The sequence below is a fragment of the Ovis canadensis genome, chromosome 23 (genome assembly GCF_042477335.2).
Source record: "Ovis canadensis isolate MfBH-ARS-UI-01 breed Bighorn chromosome 23, ARS-UI_OviCan_v2, whole genome shotgun sequence".
In the NCBI taxonomy this organism is placed as follows: Eukaryota; Metazoa; Chordata; class Mammalia; order Artiodactyla; family Bovidae; genus Ovis; species Ovis canadensis.
The window spans coordinates 51,480,711-51,498,549 of NC_091267.1; the positions used below are offsets into that span (position 1 = coordinate 51,480,711).

Here is a 17,839-nt window from a genome sequence, read left to right on the forward strand (position 1 = left end):
AAGAGCAAAATAAACTCGAAAAAAGGAAGAGGGACTTCCCTGGTGGTCCAGTGGATAGGATATCACCTTCCAATGCAGGGGGTGCAGGTTCAATCCCTGGTCGGGGAGCTAAGATCCCGCACTCCTCGTGGCCAGAAAACCAAAACATAAAAAAAAAACCCGACAACCAGAAACAATACTGTAACAAATTCAATAAAGACTAAAAATGGTCCATGTCAATTCTTATAAAAGGAAGAAAATTATAGCAATTAGGGCAAAAATCAGTGAAATTGAAAAGAGAACAATATAGAAAATCAGTGAAATAAAGAGCTGATTCTTTGAAAAGATCAATAAAATCGACAAACTCCTGCCTAACAATGAATAAAAGAAGACACAAATCACCATTATGAGGAATGAGACAAAGTACATCACTACAGACATAAAAATGATAACAAAGGCATATTATGAATGACTGTACACAGATAAATTAGACAGTTTAGATGAAATGGACCAATTCTTTGAAAAACACAAAGGACCAAGTTCACCAAATATTAAACAGTCAACAGAGCTGTAACTCATAAATATATCAAATTTTTAATTAAAAACTCACCCCCAAAAAATATCCGGCCCAGGTGTTTTCACAGGAGAATTCTACCAAAATTTAAAACCAAATTAAAACCAATTATACAAAATCTTTTCTAGAAAACAGAAGGGAAGTTAATGTTTCCTGACTCATTTTATGAAGCTAGCATTACCCTGATACCAAAAGCAGAAAAAACCACAGATCTTGTGAATAAAGACAGAAATGTCCTTAACGAAATGCTGGCAAATAGAATTCAGCAACATATATAAAGAATTATATACCAAGAGCAGGTCAAATTTATTTTACTTAGATGGGGTATTCTACTTGCAGAGATGCAAGGCTGGTTTAAGAAAATCAGTCAATGTAATCCACCTTATTAATAAGCTAAAGGGGGGAAAATTACACAATCTTACCGACTGATGCAGAAAATGCATTTGACAACAACTCATTCGTTATAAAACCTCTCAGAAAAATAGAAATAAAAGGGAACGCCCTCAATTTGACAAAGATTATCTACAAAAAACCTACAGCTAGCAACAAGGCAAGGATGTCCACTCACCATTCTTACTCAACGTTGTGCCAGAAGTCCTAGCCAGTGCGGTAAGGAAACAAAAAGCATCCACATTAGGACAGAAGAAATAAAACCGTCCCTACTGTGGGTGACATGATTGCCAACACAGAAAACCCCAAGGAATCTGCCAAAAATTCCTGAGCTAGTAAGTTAATTTAGCAAAGTCACAGGATATAAGACGCTACAAAAATCAACTGTATTTCTAAATACCAGCCTGAACATATGGACACTGAAAGTAGATATGCAACACCATTTACAATCACTTTAAAATACTTAGGTGTAGTCTGACCACATGTTGTAAACAGAACATGTGCAGGACTTGCATACTGGAAACTAAGCAACACTGATCAGAGAAATCGAAGAAGATCTAGATAAATCCAGACGCAGACCATGTTTAGGAATTTAAATACGGAACATAGTCAAGATGCCAATTTCCCCCAAATTGATGTGCAGATTTAATGCATTTCCTATCAACATCACATACTTTTGTGGATATAGACAAGACTGTTCTAAAATTTACACGGAAAGTTAAAGAAACTAGAATAGCTAAAATAATCTTTAAGAGTAAAGTGAGATTTACTCTACTATTTTTGTCGGGAGTTTGACATAGAGATCAATGGAACAGAATGGAGAATCTAGAAATAAACTGACAGAAATATGTCCAACTGATTTTGCCAAAAGTGCAAAAACAATTCAAGGAGGAACTATAGCCTTTTCATAAATGGTGTTGGAGTAAACATCCATCGATATTTACTTTGAACTTTAAGTCTCGCACCTTACACAAGAATAAACTAAAAATGGATCCTGGACTTCAGTGTAAAGTAGACTTTTAGGGGGAAAAAAACATTAAAGAAAATCTTTGGGGTTCTAGCCTAGGTTCTTAGATTTGACACAAATCAAAAGCTTCTCCTCTGTGAAAGACTATCAAAGTAAAAAAAAAAAAAACCAAGCTAGACATGAGAAAATATTTGAACATCACACATAAGACAAAGAACTTACAGTTTCTATAAAAAAAAGGTACATTTAAAACCCAACCCCAAAAGCCCAATCAGCAAATGGGCAAAAGATGGAAAGAGACATTTCACAAATAAGCCCAAGAAAAAAGTCAACATCAAAAGCCACTGAGGAAACGCGAATGAAATCCATGAGAAAGCCCTACACACCAATCAGAATGACTAATATAAGAAAAAATAATGACCACAAATACTGATGAGGATTTAAAGAAACAGAATCACTCATGGATTGCTCGTGGGAATATAAAATGGTGCAGCCACTCTGAAAAATAGTATGACAGCTCCTTCAAAACTGAAACATGCAACTATTATATGACTAACCACTGTATTCCCGGGAATTTATCTTAGAGAAATGAAGCCTACATTCACTGAAAAGCCTCCACGGAAATGTTATCACAGCTTTATCCATAATAAACTGGGAACAGCCCAGATGTCCTTCAACAGCTGAATGACTATAAACCAACTGTGATACACCCTTATCACGCAAGACCACTCAGCACAGCCTGCAGGAATCCTCGGAGCATGGTGAAAGGTTTTGTATTTTGCCTACGTTGGCATCCTGGTTGTGATATTGTACTGTAGTTCTGCGAGATGTTTTCATCAGAGGAAACTGTGTAAAGGGGTCAGGGGATCTCCCTGCATTATTTTTATTACTATATGGGAATCTACACTATGCCAAGGTAAAAGTTTAATTAAAAAATAATTCCACCCTCAGACAACGAATGGGTTAGAATGTAGAAGAAACTAATGTGATTTCTCACCTAGTCCAAAGCTGAATGTTGGAACTATGTTCACACCTGAGAATAAGGAGAACCAAGTTAATCTCCAGATTGTTAAACTTCTGCCATGACGAAGCAGGGTCTGTGTCTGTGGCAATGAGTAATGCATGCCTTAAGCATGTACTTGTGATACAGCAAGTCCATTTCTGGGTGTTTACCCGAAGAAAATGAAAACACTAATTTGAAAAGATACATGCACACTTATGTTCACTGCAGCATTACCCACAATACCAACCTAAGTGCCCATCAACAGATGAATGGATAAAGATGTATCCATTATACACACACACACACACACACACACACACACACAATGGAATACTACTCAGCCAGAAAAAGGAATGAACCTGCCAATTGCCACGAAAATGAATGGATCTACAGGGTACTATGCTAAAATGAAATGTTACACAGGGAAAGACAAATACCATCTGATTTCTTTTATATGTGGAGTCTTAAAAAACAAAGGAACAAGCAAATCAAAACAGAGATAGATGCATAGATACAGAGAACAAATGGGTGGTTGTCAGAGGGGAGGGGAGTGGAGGGTTGGGTGACAAAAGTGAAGGGGATTACAAGTACAAACTTCCAGTTATAAAATAAATAAGTCACAGGGATGTAACATACCACATACGGAATGGTGGTGGTGGTTTAGTCGCTAAGTCGTGTCTGACTCTTGTGATCCCATGGACTGTAGCCTGCCAGGCTCCTCTGTCTATGGGATTCTCCAGGCGAAAATACTGGAGTGGGTTGCCATTTCCTTCTCAAGAGGATCTTCCCTACCTAGGAATTAAATCTGAGTCTCCCACACTGCAGGCAGATTCTTTACCGACTGAGCTATGAGGGAAGCCCCTACATACGGAATAATATTGTAATATAGTCAATAATATTGTAATAACTTTGTACTTTGTACACTGAGGGATGGTTACTAGACTTTAGCATGGTGATCAACTTGTAATGCATATAAATACCAAGAATGTACTCATGGGTGTGGGCTCGAGGGCTGCTTAGGCACCATTGTCTGAGGTTTCTTGACTATTCCATCTCCCTGTGGAGTGGGTCAGCGCTGTGGTCAGGGGAAAGGGAGGTAGGCAGGAGTCGAGGGGCAGAGGGACCGTCCTCTTTCTCGGACTCTCTGGAAGATGCAGGTAGTTTCTAGTAACTGGATTCTGTTTATCTGCCCGCTGCCATTTCAACGCTTCACTGGCCACTACCATTATAGCCACACTGATGCCTTAATTGAGACATGAAAAAGATGAGGGGACCACAGGAAAAGCACTTGAAATACAGTATTTTTTTTTAAAAAATTTTATTTTTAAATTTTGCCCTGTCCAAAGTACCATGTAGGATATTATTTCCCCAATCAAGGATGCAACCCACACCCCCGGCATTGAAAGTGTGGAGTCTTATCACTGGAGTGCCAGGGAAGTCCTTAAAACACAATTTCCATGTCTCATGAAACGCACAGGAATGAGCATTTATTGGCTATGCTTTACATCTGCTTTAGCTATAGAAATACAATGGTTCTGAAACTCATATTTAGAGAGAAAGTAACTACCCACTCATCTGAACAAAAAGGGGAAAAAAAAAAACGTTTTTCAGGAAATGTGAAGAATCATTAACTTCACAGATTCTGCACAGAAAGCATAATTGCCTACAATACAAGGCAGAAACACACTCTAAAGCATTTGTGAGCAAAATGGAGACATGGGCCATTAATCCTTTATCATCAGAATCAAACAGTACTCAAATGACCACATGGACTGTGACTAAATCAATTAGGTACAAAGATGGTAATAATTAGGGCTGTTAGCAGTCAAAAGCTCTCCCAGAAATGTGCTTAGATGTTGAAAAGACGACTTCTATCCACTTTTATTACCTTTGTGCTGCAGTAAATTATAGTAATTTCTTACGCCTTGAGTGAGGGAAAATGGGAAGATAATATTCAGCTTACTGAGGATGGTTTAACTTTTCTACAGACAAGCACTGAACAATCATTTACCTACACATAATGAGGGATATAAAGCTTTCTGGTCAAAATGTACTCTGTTATGGTAGTAACATAATAGAGTATGCATATTCTGCCTCGGAAAATCCCAAGATTCTGATAAGCAATGTGTCGGAAGCAAAGAGCTAGAGGATTAGACAATGCATAAACAAAGCTCCCTTTAACAGATGCTGCTGTTGGGACAGCTAAGACTTGCCTCCTGTCCCTTTCCCAACCCCTGAAGGGCCTTTCTCCCCTCTGGGTCTCTATTAGTTGGCTTTTGTCGCTCCTCTTCTGAAAAAGACACTTATTTTCTGTTCTGCTCTTTCCTATGCCCAGCGTCCACTTGGAGGAAAGAGTGAGTCTATTCCCAAGGAGACCTTCGCAGACCACCAGGCGAGTCAGTCCCGGGGAGCGCCTGCAGGGGGCGGTCGACACCGTGGAATGAGCAGACGGCGCTGGCTGCCCTAGGGGTCCCGGACCTGCTGCAGGACAGGCCTGGGAGATCAATATGCAAGAAAGGAAAATCCAAGGTAATCCGCTCAAATCAAGTTGTTAAATGTTTGCCTTTGGTGACCTCTAAGAATCAAAGGTGGTCGGGGGCCTGGAGTGATGGCGGGGGTGGGGGTTCATCTTTTCTAAGGCTCTCACTGCACATATGTGCAGTTGAGGCTCAGAGGAGGCCTGTGGTGTAACCAGCTAATTAGTAGCACTGCTGATGCAAGAACTGAGGTTGACTAACAGCCTGGACCCTTTAAGAGATTCCCGGCGGCCCCTGTCTGTATTTATTTACAAGATAAATATCTAAAGTAAAAAGAACACTCTCCACTTCTGAGTTTTCATTTCTAGGAGTGAAGCTGAAAGTGGCGAAGCTTATTAGGGGGGAAATAGGCACTAATTTGAAATAAGATAGGATTATGAATACATTGCACTATCTGTTTATGTTATAACAGCCATAGGCTCTGATGGTAAAAACAGTTAATAAGCTTGCTTTTTAAAAATCTTGCTGTATTGCCTGTTTTATTTACTTTTATCGAAACAAGGAGTCTTTTCTGGTGAATCACACGTTTATGGGGTCATTTGGGAGTTCTGGTATTATTTTCACCTGCTCTTCTCTTTCTAAGCTCCACTGCAGAACAATTAATTTAGGTTCCCAGGGTATTTTCAAAAGCAAGCTGCTCAAAATGTGGTTCTAGGACCAGCATCACCTGGGAGCTTGTTACAAATGCAGAGTCCCAGGCCCACCTGAGGTTTATTGCATCTGCATGTCAGCGGGATTCCAGGCGATTCTTGACGTGCACTACAGCCTGGAGAGGACAACTGTATCACTCCAGCACTACCTCGCAGAGCCCTTACTTCATTGTTCCGTAGGCTGACCTGGGCTCCTAGTCCTTAACCTGGGTGTTCCTGCCAAGAATGAGCGTTCAGCATCTTCTGTTTAAAAGAAGAGCATCACTTGTGCTTTAAAATGAGGCGGGAAGAGTAATGGAGTGGAGTTTGTGGTGCGTTCCTGTGGATTCCTTAATGGGACTTTATTTTATGTGGAAGGGCACTGTGTTGATAGCTATATAAGAAAAGTTTAAAAGTCCTCATATGCAATTCATAGAAGCTAATAAACCAGTTTCTTGGTCGACGCTGGTCCTAGTACTTGACTCATTCCTAATGAGTTGGGGTCTGGACAGCCTCATAAACCCTGTCAGCTCCCCAGACAGAAGGACTCATGGCGAGGAACCTGTGCTTGCACAGACCATAGCTTCTCATCATTTTCGTTTCTTCCCACCACCAAGTCTAGAGTTGTGTTCTCTATTCAACACGTGCCTAACTATCCTTGCCAGCAATAACACTAGATAAATATTTATTGAGCCTCCCCCGCCCCACCATGCATAAAGTACTGTTGGATCAAAATGTTTTCCTAATTAGTTAAAATAGCTGATGTTGGACTGCTAGTCAGTGCCAAGGGTGTAGGCCGAAGGGCATATTTAGATGAGTTTTTCTGATGTCCCTGTTCTATAGGTGAAATCACATATCCATTTGCTTCTTCATATATCTCCAGGGAGTTATCAATTTGGGAGACAAATGAGTTACTGCATTATAGTGCTGTCAGACTCAAGCATTTTGGAATTTGTGGAATTAAACTCATGCTGGCTTGCTTATCTTCTGTGTCTAGAAAATTGATGATGTAAATGTTGGAATGCTTAGAAGGATACACTTTAGAAGTGTGGTTTACCACATGACTTCAAGTCTTGGAGTTTGAGTGCTGGAGAAGAAGCTTCCACAGAGTAGATTGGGGTTTTCCAGAACCATTCACATCCTCACTGGCCAGTTCCCCTGGCAGGTGGCCGCTGCCAGGTCTCTCCTTTGGGAGGCCTGGTTCTGCCTAGGCAGCCAGTGCCATCAACTGGAGGGGGTACCTTAGAGACCAGGTGTGGATCACCAGGGTGCTTGTGGGCAGTGATGGAAGCAAGGTCCACTGTGCCCTGTTGCAAATTCGAAGAGACGGATGATACAGCTATGGATGAATAACAGTTTCTTTGCTTTTCATCTTTATTTATTTCTGGCTGCACTGTGTCTTTGTTGCTGTGCATGGGTAGTTGTGGCGAGTGGGGGCTGCTCACTAGCTGTGGTGTGAGGGCTTCTCACTGGGGTGGCTTCTCTTGTTGTGGAGCACAAACTTTAGGTGCGCGGGCTTCGCAGGCTTCGGTACTTGCAGCGCTAGAGTTTCGACATGAGACTCTAGAGCATGGGCTTAGCAGTTTTGCACAGGCTTAGCTGCCCCAAGGCAATGGAATCTTCCCAGACCAGGGATTGAAACATTGTCCCCTGTATTGGCAGGTGGATTCTTATCCACTGGAGCACCAGGGAAGTCCTATTTTAAAAATTTTTTAGAATTGAACTACAGTTGACTTACAATATTGTGTTAGTTTTAAGTGATTCAGTTATATGTATATATGTATTCCTTTTCAGATTATTTTCCATTATAAGTTATTATAAGATATTGAATATAGTTCTTTGTGCTATATAGTAAATCCTTGTTGGTTATCTATTTTTATATATATTGGTGCATATCTATAAATCCTCTACCCCTAATTTATCCCTCTCCCTCCCTTTTCCCCTTTGGTAACCATATTTGTTTTCTATGTCTGTGAATCTGTGTCTGTTTTGTAAATCAGTTGGTTTGTGTTATTTTCTAAGATTCCACATTGAATGAATAACATTTTCAATGTTCATATTAAACTCAGGAGTGATATGGTACCACAAACAGATAATATCTGCAATGATGATGACATTTCACTATTAATTAAGATCTTCTATAATGATTATTTTAATGTGAGCTAGAAACATTTTTATGATGAAGATCAATGAAGAAAAAAATGTGAATAGAAAGTTCAGCCAAAGGTGAGTTTAAACAGAGCAGCCTACTTGAAGATATTTCTCTGTGTAGACTCTTCCCTTATAGGTCTTCTAATATTAGCTGATTAGGCATTAGCTGATTAGGCATTCCAGACACAAAAGTCACGTGAGAAAATGGTGAGACTCTCCTCTCAGTCAACCCCAAATTGACTTTGATCAGGACTAGCATTTCTCCATCAAGGTAGGAATATTGCCATTGGAGGGACTGGGCACATACCAGATGCCATAAATGAGGTTGACATCTCCAACTACTAAGTCAGAAAGCTGAAAAAATATAGAATATCTCAACAGGCAAAAGTGCAGCGTCTCTGAATGGCATATGAAATTTCCATCAAAATGGCTTGATCTGGAAGGGTTTTATAAAAATAAACTGCTTTTCCAGCCCTGTACTCTTCTCCCCCTGGGAACCCAGTGGGCAGTGGCTGCAGACAGCAGCCTCCTCAGTAGTGTATGCAGCCTGTTGTCTGTACAGGTTGCCCTAAGGGACCTTGGAGACAGCCCTTTCCAGTGGACATTCATGACTGGCATGCTGGCCCCAGTCTAGGCTCCAGACAGGTATGTGTGTTGCCTTTGGAAAGCCCCAAGGTGAAGTGGCCAGGGTCCACACCGGCCAAGTCTTTATGTCTATCTGCACCAACCTGCAGAACACGAGCATGTGACTGAGGCCCTCTGCAGGGCCAAGTTCAAGTTCCCTGGCTGCCAGAAGATTTGCATCTCCAAGAAGTGGGATTTACTAAGTTTCATGTGGATGAGTTTGAAAAAAACACGGTGGCAGGAAAGCGGCTCATCCCCAGTGACTGTGAGGTCAAATAATCCCTAGTGATGGCCCCCGGACAAATGATGGCTCTGCACTCGTGAGAGCCTCGGCGCCGTTCTCTCCTTAGTCACGCCCACCAGTGAATTCTACTTTCAGTATAAGTACAAAAACTGTTTGTTTTTTGTAAACAAACAAAAAAAGCTGCTGTCCTTTCTCTATGAATATGTTAAGGTTGATGTAACCCTACATTCAGAGAAGGCCATGGCATCCCACTCCAGTACTCTTGCCTGGAAAATCCCATGGACGGAAAAGCCTGGTAGGCTACAGCCCATGGGGTTGCAAAGAGTCAGACATGACTGAGCGACCTCATTTTCACTTTTCATTTTCATGCATTGTAGAAGGAAATGGCAACCCACTCCAGTGTTCTTGCCTGGAGAATCCCAGGGACGGGGGAGCCTGGTGGGCTGTTGTCTATGGGGTCGCACAGAGTCGGACACGACTGAGGCGACTTAGCAGCAGCAGCAGCAGCAGCAGTAGCAGCAGCAGCAGCAACCCTACGTTTGTTTCATAAACGTATAATAATTATAAATGCTGGAAAGAAGACACATACACAAACCTCTCTTTGTGGAGGCTTTTGTGTGTCATCTGTTAAAAATTATCTGTGCATTTAGTTTGTCCCTTGGAGTGCAAGAAGATCAAACCAGTCAGTCCTAAAGGAATCAGTCCTAAATATTCATTGGAAGGACTGATGCCGAAGTGGAAGCTTCAATACTTTGGGCACCTGATGCAAAGAGCTTACTCATTGGAAAAGACCCTGATTCTGGGAAAGACTGAAGGCAGGAGAAGGGGACGACAGTGGATGAGATGGTTAGAAGGGCATCACCAACTCGATGGACATGAGTATGAGCAAGCTCTGGGAGTTGGTGATGGACAGGGAAACCTGGCATGCTGCAGTCCATGGGGGTCACAGAAAGTTGGACATGACTGAGGGGCTGAACTGAACTTAGTTTGTCCATTTGTCCTAAAGTTTTGAGCTAGAATTGCAAAAGACATTAGTTATTCAATTTAACACAGGCTTAAAATTGTCAAAGCATTCGGATTTCTACTAAGTCTCTCTCTCTGTCAGGAAAGGGTATTTTCCTGTCGAATGATACTGACAATGAAAAAACCTTATCAGGCCCATGAAGTCTCCTTGAAACACAAAGAATCTCTTCCGGGTGGAGAACGGCTTATGTAGGTAGCCCTGAATGATCTAGCTTTTGAAAGGGCAGCAGAGGGCCACCTGGCTGTTAAGACTCAGGCTCCAGAGGAAGCTCCACCAAACTGGTCCTCTTTGGCACCTCCCCACAGATTCCAGGCTACCACCGTGGGTGCCGGATGCTACGTCTCTCCCTTTGCCTTGTTGCCTAGTGACAGGTGCCACATACTCTTCCCTCCCTGTTGTCACGACCACAACATGATGGAGAAGCTGTATAGTCCTGCTTATAATCAGTGGGCTGATCGAGTAGGTCATTTATCCAAATTCATTTACTTATTTAACAATTATGTACCGAATACCTGTTAGGTATCAGGTACCACGCTAGGTGCTAGGATAGTAGGGAATGTTAATCTAATTCTCGCCCTCAAGGTGCTTATAATTTAGGGGCCTGGGGGGAGCACAAGCCTGAGCACAAAACAAACAAGGGGAGAAGTCTAATAAAAGTCCCTATGACATGTACTATGAAAGATATAGTACATAGTGTCCTGGAGACTCCCATGGACAGAGAAGCCTGGCAGGCTATGGTCCATAGGGTCACAAAGAGACATGACTGAAGCAACTTAGCGTAAAGGATATAAGTGAAGGCTGAGACAGGAAATAGATGGAGAGTCTGTGGATTCCTGGCTTGAGTGACCGGGTAGGGTGATCACCATGGACGGAGCACTGAGCTGGAGTGAAGGGCAGGGGAAAGTGTCCTGAGGTGGGTGTGCCTCCCTCTGCTGCAGGGAGGGAAGCATGGCCCGAGGGGAAGAAACAGCGGAGACTCACAGGAGAGGGCATCAGAGAGGAGAGGGCTGTGTGTGTGTGTTCTGGGAGAGGAGTCCAGGCTGGAGGATGTCAGGTCATCACACCTCTTAAAGCTTCCAGTGACCCACTGGGGGTAAGGTCATGGGCAAAGTATTGGTATTTAAAATAAACATGCCTTTGCTCTAAAAAATGATAACATGGAAGCTGATGGTTAAGTAGTTTACCCAAAGGTTACTTTCCTAATTCCCTGGTGAGTGTTTTTCATGGTAAATGATGTTCCCTCTCATATTTCTGCTGATTTCAAAGAAATCATGCTGATTCATTACCTAAAAGTAATCTCACCTGGGGGTCAGATATTAATCTTTGCCCCAATATGATTTCTTTCTGCCTGTTGGCAGCCATCCCTGCAGAGAGCCTGGCAGAGTAAACCTTGCTCAGCATTGACACTTGGCTGGGAGTTGGCAGGAGGGCGAAGGGCTGCGCAGGTGTCCTAAGGGCTGTGCAGGTGTCCTGAGAGGCTGCCGGACTTGTGTATGTGAAACTAGACTTCGATTCCATTTCGAAGTTATTCATTGCTTATTTAGTATGTAGTGCCGAAGTGCCAGCAGTCCTTAATGAGGAAAGCAAATGGGCAGAAGACCTAAATAGACGTTTTCCCAAATAAGACATACAGATGGCCAATGGGCACATAAAAAGATGCTCAATGTTGCTAATTATTAGAGAATCAAATCAAAACTACAAGGAAGTACCACCTCACACTAGTCAGAACAAATCTACAATGAGGTATGACCTCACACTGGTCAGAATGGCCATCATCAAAAAGTCTACACATTTTAAATGGCACTCGCATTTAAAAAGTAATATTTATGTGATTTCTCGTCATACAGATCTGAGGTTCACTGCGTGTTTTTCCATCCTGGGGGGTACTCAGGGTGGAATTGACTTTCCACTTCCACAGTATCTTCTTTTTTTTGAGGTATCTCCATACTGTTCTCCATAGTGGCTGCACCAATTTACACTCCTACCATCAGTGAAGGAGGGTTCCCTTTTTTCCACATCTTATCCCGCGTTTGTTATTTGCAGACTTTTTGATGATAGTCATTCTGACCTGTGTGAGGTCGTACCTCATTGTAATTTTGATTTGCATTTCTCTAATAATTAGCGATGCTGAGCATCTTTTCATGTGCCTGTTGGCCATTTGTCTGTCTTCTTTGGAGAAATGTCTTTTTAGATCCTCTGCCCATTTTTTGATTGGGTCTTTTTGTTGTTGTTGTTACTGGGTTGTGTGAGCTGTTTGGAAATTAAGCCATTGTTGGTTACATCATTGGCAAATATTTTCTCTCATTTGTAGATTGTCTTTTCATTTTTTTTTTTAAATGGTTTCCTTGGCTGTGCAAAAGCTTATAAGTTTGTTTAGGTCCCCATTTGGTTTTTTTTTTTTTTTTCAGTTCAGTTCAGTTGCTCAGTCATGTCTGACTCTTTGTGACCCCATGAATTGCAGCATGCCAGGCCTCCCTGTCCATCACCAACTCCCGGAGTTCACTCAAACGTCCATCAAGTCAGTGATGCCATCCAGCCATCTCGTCCTCTTTTGCCCCCTTCTCCTCCTGCCCTCAATCCCTCCCAGCATCAGGGTCTTTTCCAATGAGTCAACTCTTCGCATGAGGTGGCCAAAGTATTGGAATTTCAGCTTTAGCATCAGTCTTTCCAATGAACAACCAGGGCTGATCTCCTTCAGAATGAACTGGTTGGATCTCCTTGCAGTCCAAGGGACTCTCAAGAGTCTTCTCCAACACCACAGTTCAAAAGCATCAATTCTTCGGTGCTCAGCTTTCTTCACAGTCCAACTCTCACATCATACAAGACCACTGGAAAAACCATAGCCTTGACTAGACGGACCTTTGTTGGCAAAGTAATGTCTCTTGTTTTTTTAAATTTATTTATTTTAATAGGAGGCTAGTTACTTTACAATATTGTGGTGGCTTTTGCTATGTATCAACATGAAACAGCCGTGGATGTTCCCACCTTGCTCCCCACCCCACCCCTCTGGGCTGTCCCAGAGCACCAGCTTTGGGCGCCCTGCTTTGTGCATCTAATTTGCACTGGTCATCTATTTTACACATGGTAATATACATCTTTCGTGCTATTCTCTTATTTTTGCTTTTATTTCTATTGCCTTGGGAGACTGACCTGAAAAAACATTGGTACAGATTTATGTCAGATAGTGTTTTGCCTATGTTCTCTTCTAGGAGTTGTATGGTGTCATGAAAGTGAAAGTGTTAGTCACTCAGCCGTGTCTGACTCTGCAACCCCGTGGACTGTAGCACTCCAGGCTTCTCTGTCCATGGGATTCTCCAGGGAAGAATACTGGTGTGGGTTGCCATTCCCTTCTCTAGGGGATCTTCCTGACCCAGAAATCGAACCTGGGTCTCCTGCATTCCAGGCGGATTCTTTACCATCTTAGCCACAAGGGAAGCCCTTACGCCATAGAACTATAGTGTCATGGTTCTAGACTATTTTAAGGTGGAGGCCCAACTTTGTAGCGAAGAGTGCTCTGAATCTGGAGCTACATTATGAGATAGTCATAGCATAAAAAACCCAGAATAGTCCATCTTAAGTCATCTGCCCTCTTAATGAAGCAAGAAGCTGGGAGATCAAAAAAAGAAAAAAAAAAAAAGATAATGTCAGATATGACATGATCTCCCCTGATAAGTTTAATTGCAGTCAGAACTGAAACAATGAATTTGTGGGTTCTTGCCCAGAAATAAAGAGAACTAATTGAGATCATCAGAAGTGTCATCTTAAGGGACTTCCCCAGAGGTCCAGTGGTTAAGACTCTGAGCTTCCAATGCTAGAATGCTAGGGGCATGGGTTTGATCACTGGACAGTGAACTAAGATCTCACATATTGCTGCTGTAGCCAAAAAAAAAAAAAAAAGCACTAAACCCAACCAATCAAGCCATGAAAAGCTAGATGGAACCTTAAATACATGTTACAAAGTGAAGGGAGCCAACTGGAAAAGGCTACATACTGTATGATTCCAACTCTGTGACATTCTGGACAAGGCGAAACTACGGAGACAGTGAAAAGCTCCTTGGTGACCAGGGCTGGAGGGGAGGGAGGGATGAAGGGGCAGAGCACAGAGGATTTCTAGGGCTCAGAAGCTGTTCTGACATGACAGAGGTGGATTATTGTAATTTTGTCACAAATCATAGAATGTGCAAAGGAGTGAACTGTAAACTGTGGGCTTCGGGTGATACTGGTGTGTCAGTGTAGGTTTATCAGTTGTCACAAATGTACCTCTTTGGTGGGGCTGTTGATAACGGGGGAGTCTGTGCATGTGGAAGCAAGGAGTGTGATGGAAATCTCTACTTCCCGCTCAGTTTTGCTATGAACATAAAATTACTCTAAAAAGATAAAATCTACTTTGAAAAACGAAAAGGGTGAGAAAGCCTGGAAATGAGATCATTGTGTTCTAAGCCCTGGCAGAGATCACTGATGGTCAAACTAGCTGATGAGAGAACCTCGGGCAGGTGGGCCGAGTTGATCAAGAAGCGCTTCTGTTCTCTCTCCGTTATACCAATCATGCAAGTTTCTTTGTTCATTCAACAAAATGCATTGCCTTCTGGCTGTGTGCCAGGTACTATGCTTGAGCCTGTGATATATAAAGAAGTCCTTGGCCTAAGGAAGCCCATTGCCATCGGAGGAAACAGACAAGTTGGACAATAAAAGTCTTGGATTATAGGGACTTCCATGGTGGTCAAGTGATGAATACATTGTTCTTCCACTGCAGCAGGTGTGGGTTTGATCCCTGGTTGGGGAACTAAGATCCTATGTGCTGTGCTGTGCAGCAAACCAACACACACACACACGCGTGGTATGATTCCATCGCTCAGTCCTGTCCGACTCTTTGTGACTGCATGGACTGTACCCGCCAGGATCCTCTGTCCATGGGCTTTCCCAGGCAAGAACACTGGAGTGGGTTGCCATTTCCTCTTCCCGAGGATCTTCCTGACTTGGGGATTGAACCCGAGTCTCCTGTGGCTCCTGCATTGCCAGCGGATTCTCCACTTTCTCAGCCTCGGATGATAAATATCAGGATAAAGATTTCCACCAGAAATTATTAAGCTGGGTCTCTAGTACAATTCTATCCTGACAATTTGGATGGATGATTCCAGCTCTCCTGTTTATTTTCAGATTAGAAGATTAGAGGTGAAGGTCAGATCTGATGGTCCACGTTCTTATGTAACTAACTGTAGATCTCTTGAATAACTTCTTCCCCTGATAAACATATCTAGCCAAATTCATTGGTTAATATTATTTGTTTTTGACTGATATTACATGCTATATATTAGTAAATAGATTCCACTCGGTTCTGGGAATACCAGAGGCTGGTTCTACATTAATGTAAGCAAATTAAAGAGGAAAATAGATTCACAATGCTAATATTTCTGTGTAGCTTGACAGTCAGATGTTAGAAGCTATAAATTGCCAAGTTAAAAAGTAACAAAAAGAACCAAAATACATTTTTCTGTTATTGGGAATCCAAGCTGAGAAAGAAGACTTCTTTCTACCCCCAAATTAGGGCTGCTTGCCTCCCACCCCCCACCCCCATCTCCCAGCAGCTGGTACCCTACCTCCACCCTCCTACTATCAGAAATAATTTTCAGCAGCTGTCTGAGGAAAGTTCTGCAGCCATTGCCAAATCTGGGGCTCAGTTGCGTCCATACGCTGTTCCTGTAACTCTATGCCAGTATCTTCCTATGAGCGTGTGATCAGGTACAGGCAGCTCAGATCTCCCATGTGAAGCTTTGAAAACCAGGGCCATGCTCAACCTGCCAGGCACCCAAAGCCTCATCTTCCTTTTCCTCCTTGTGACAAGGTAACTGATCAGGAAGAATATGTAAGGGTCAGTGATAGGATTTGCAGTAATTGCAGGTTCTTAGAAGCAAGAGTTCTGAGAAGCCATTTGTGGTCTCAATGTTATCTGGAATGTCATGGAATGTCGGTGCTGTCGCCTGTTTGAGGCTCACTTAGGCGTCTCTATCTGCGATGCTGTCCCCTCTTAGAAGAGCAGGCCTGCCAACTGCCACTTTTCCTCGCTGCTGGCAGGAACGCTCCTCATTAAAGGGATGGTGGCTGTGGGCCAATCATTCCATTCTTTCTACTTGGCTCAACTTCTTAAACTGTTTTTGGAATCAACTGAGAGATTAGCATTGAAACATATATGTTACCGTACATAAAACAGCTAGTGGGAAGCTGCTGTGTAACAGAGGGAGCTCAATCCCAGGGCTCTGTGATGACCTAGAGGGGTGGGATGGGCTAGGGGGCGGGAGGGAGGTTTAAGAGGGAGGGGATATATCTATACAGATCGCTGACTCACGTTATTGTACAGCAGAAACTAACACAACATTGTAAAGCTATTATCCTCCAATTAGAAATGAATTTAAAAGCCAAAGAAAGAAATATAATAAAGAAAAATTCATTAAAAAACTGTTCTATTGGAATACAACATATATGCAAAAAAGCATATAAGTTTACAACTGGTTGCTGTGTACTCTCAGTCATGTCCCGACCTCTTTGCGACCCCATGGGGTGTAGCCCGCCAGGCTCCTCTGTCTATGGGACTTTCCAGGCAAGAATACTGGGGTGGGCTGCCATTGCCTTGTCCCAAGGAGCTTCCCCCACCCCACCCCCATCAAGGAAGAGAACGTGATGAGTGTCCCAGAGGCTCGCTGCCAATCCCCATCCCCTCTCTTCCCCAAAGGTTCCTGCCCTCCTCGCATTTCACACCCTGGATTTGTTCAGCTTGCTTTTAACTCAGATAAGTGGGGTCATAAAGGATGTGTCCTTTTGTGTGTCTGGGTCCTTCACGCAACATGGTGTGCATGAGAGTTGTCCTAGTTGTTTGGCACAGCTGTTGTTTACTTAACTGGTATAAGTGCTCCATTGTCTGCCTGTCCTCTCATTTATTTATCTGTCGACGGACATTTGTACTTTGGGGCTGTTAAAAGTATACCGCTATGAATTACTTGTATGTCTTTTGGTGGTATGGGCTTGCATTTCGGTTGTGTATATATATTATACACTGGGTTGTAATAATTACTGTAATGACTGGCTCGCAAGCTTTGCCTTTTAGGGGAAGGGACAGTTCACCCTGGGCCCCAAGAACCCCTGCATGTCTTTCCCAAGGGTGCAGACATCAAGCCACATCCATCCCTGATACTGAGCAGTTCCTGTAGCAGTTCATATAGACAAGACAGGTCCAGGCGAGCACGGTGTGGTTACTGCTTGCTCCTCAGGGGAAACAGGGGACTGGCTTGTTTGCTGCTTCCTTCCAAAGGTGCTGAGCCCTGGGTCCCACACCCCTCAAATGCAGAGCAACCTGCTGAGTGACCAGCTTTCATCTGGACCCACCACGTTGCCCAGTGGGCTCAGGAGGCACAGGAGCCAGCATGACCATTTGATGTTCCTGGTGGTTGCTGTGCTGCGGGTAAGAAACTGTGTTGCTAGTGATTTTTCACATCTTAGAGACCACTTCTGGCTACTGTGGGGTGTGGCAGCCCTGCTCTGCTCATTACCCGGGCATCTCCTTTGGGGTCTTATTATCCCTTGCTTGTCTGTAAGGCTGGGGTTCTTTCCTGATAGAGCTCATCAACTGTAGTGGGTGATGCTAATCATTGCCCAAAGTAGTGTGTGAGATTCCTTGTTCTTCTGACCCCCCGTTTTTTAAAACTGAAGTATAGTTAATTTACAA

The 17,839-nt window shown here is 42.9% G+C and overlaps 1 protein-coding gene and 1 non-coding gene across 9 annotated transcripts in view; one reads left to right on the top strand and one right to left on the bottom strand.

The window, feature by feature from the left end:
• DLGAP1 (DLG associated protein 1) overlaps nt 1-17,839 on the bottom strand; it is a 791,550-nt gene that overhangs the window by 169,699 nt on the left and 604,012 nt on the right. The gene's annotated exons all lie outside the window — the stretch shown is intronic.
• LOC138428578 (small nucleolar RNA SNORA70) lies at nt 8,691-8,820 on the top strand. Its single transcript, XR_011252516.1, has one exon. It is a non-coding gene; the product is annotated as a small nucleolar RNA SNORA70 (small nucleolar RNA).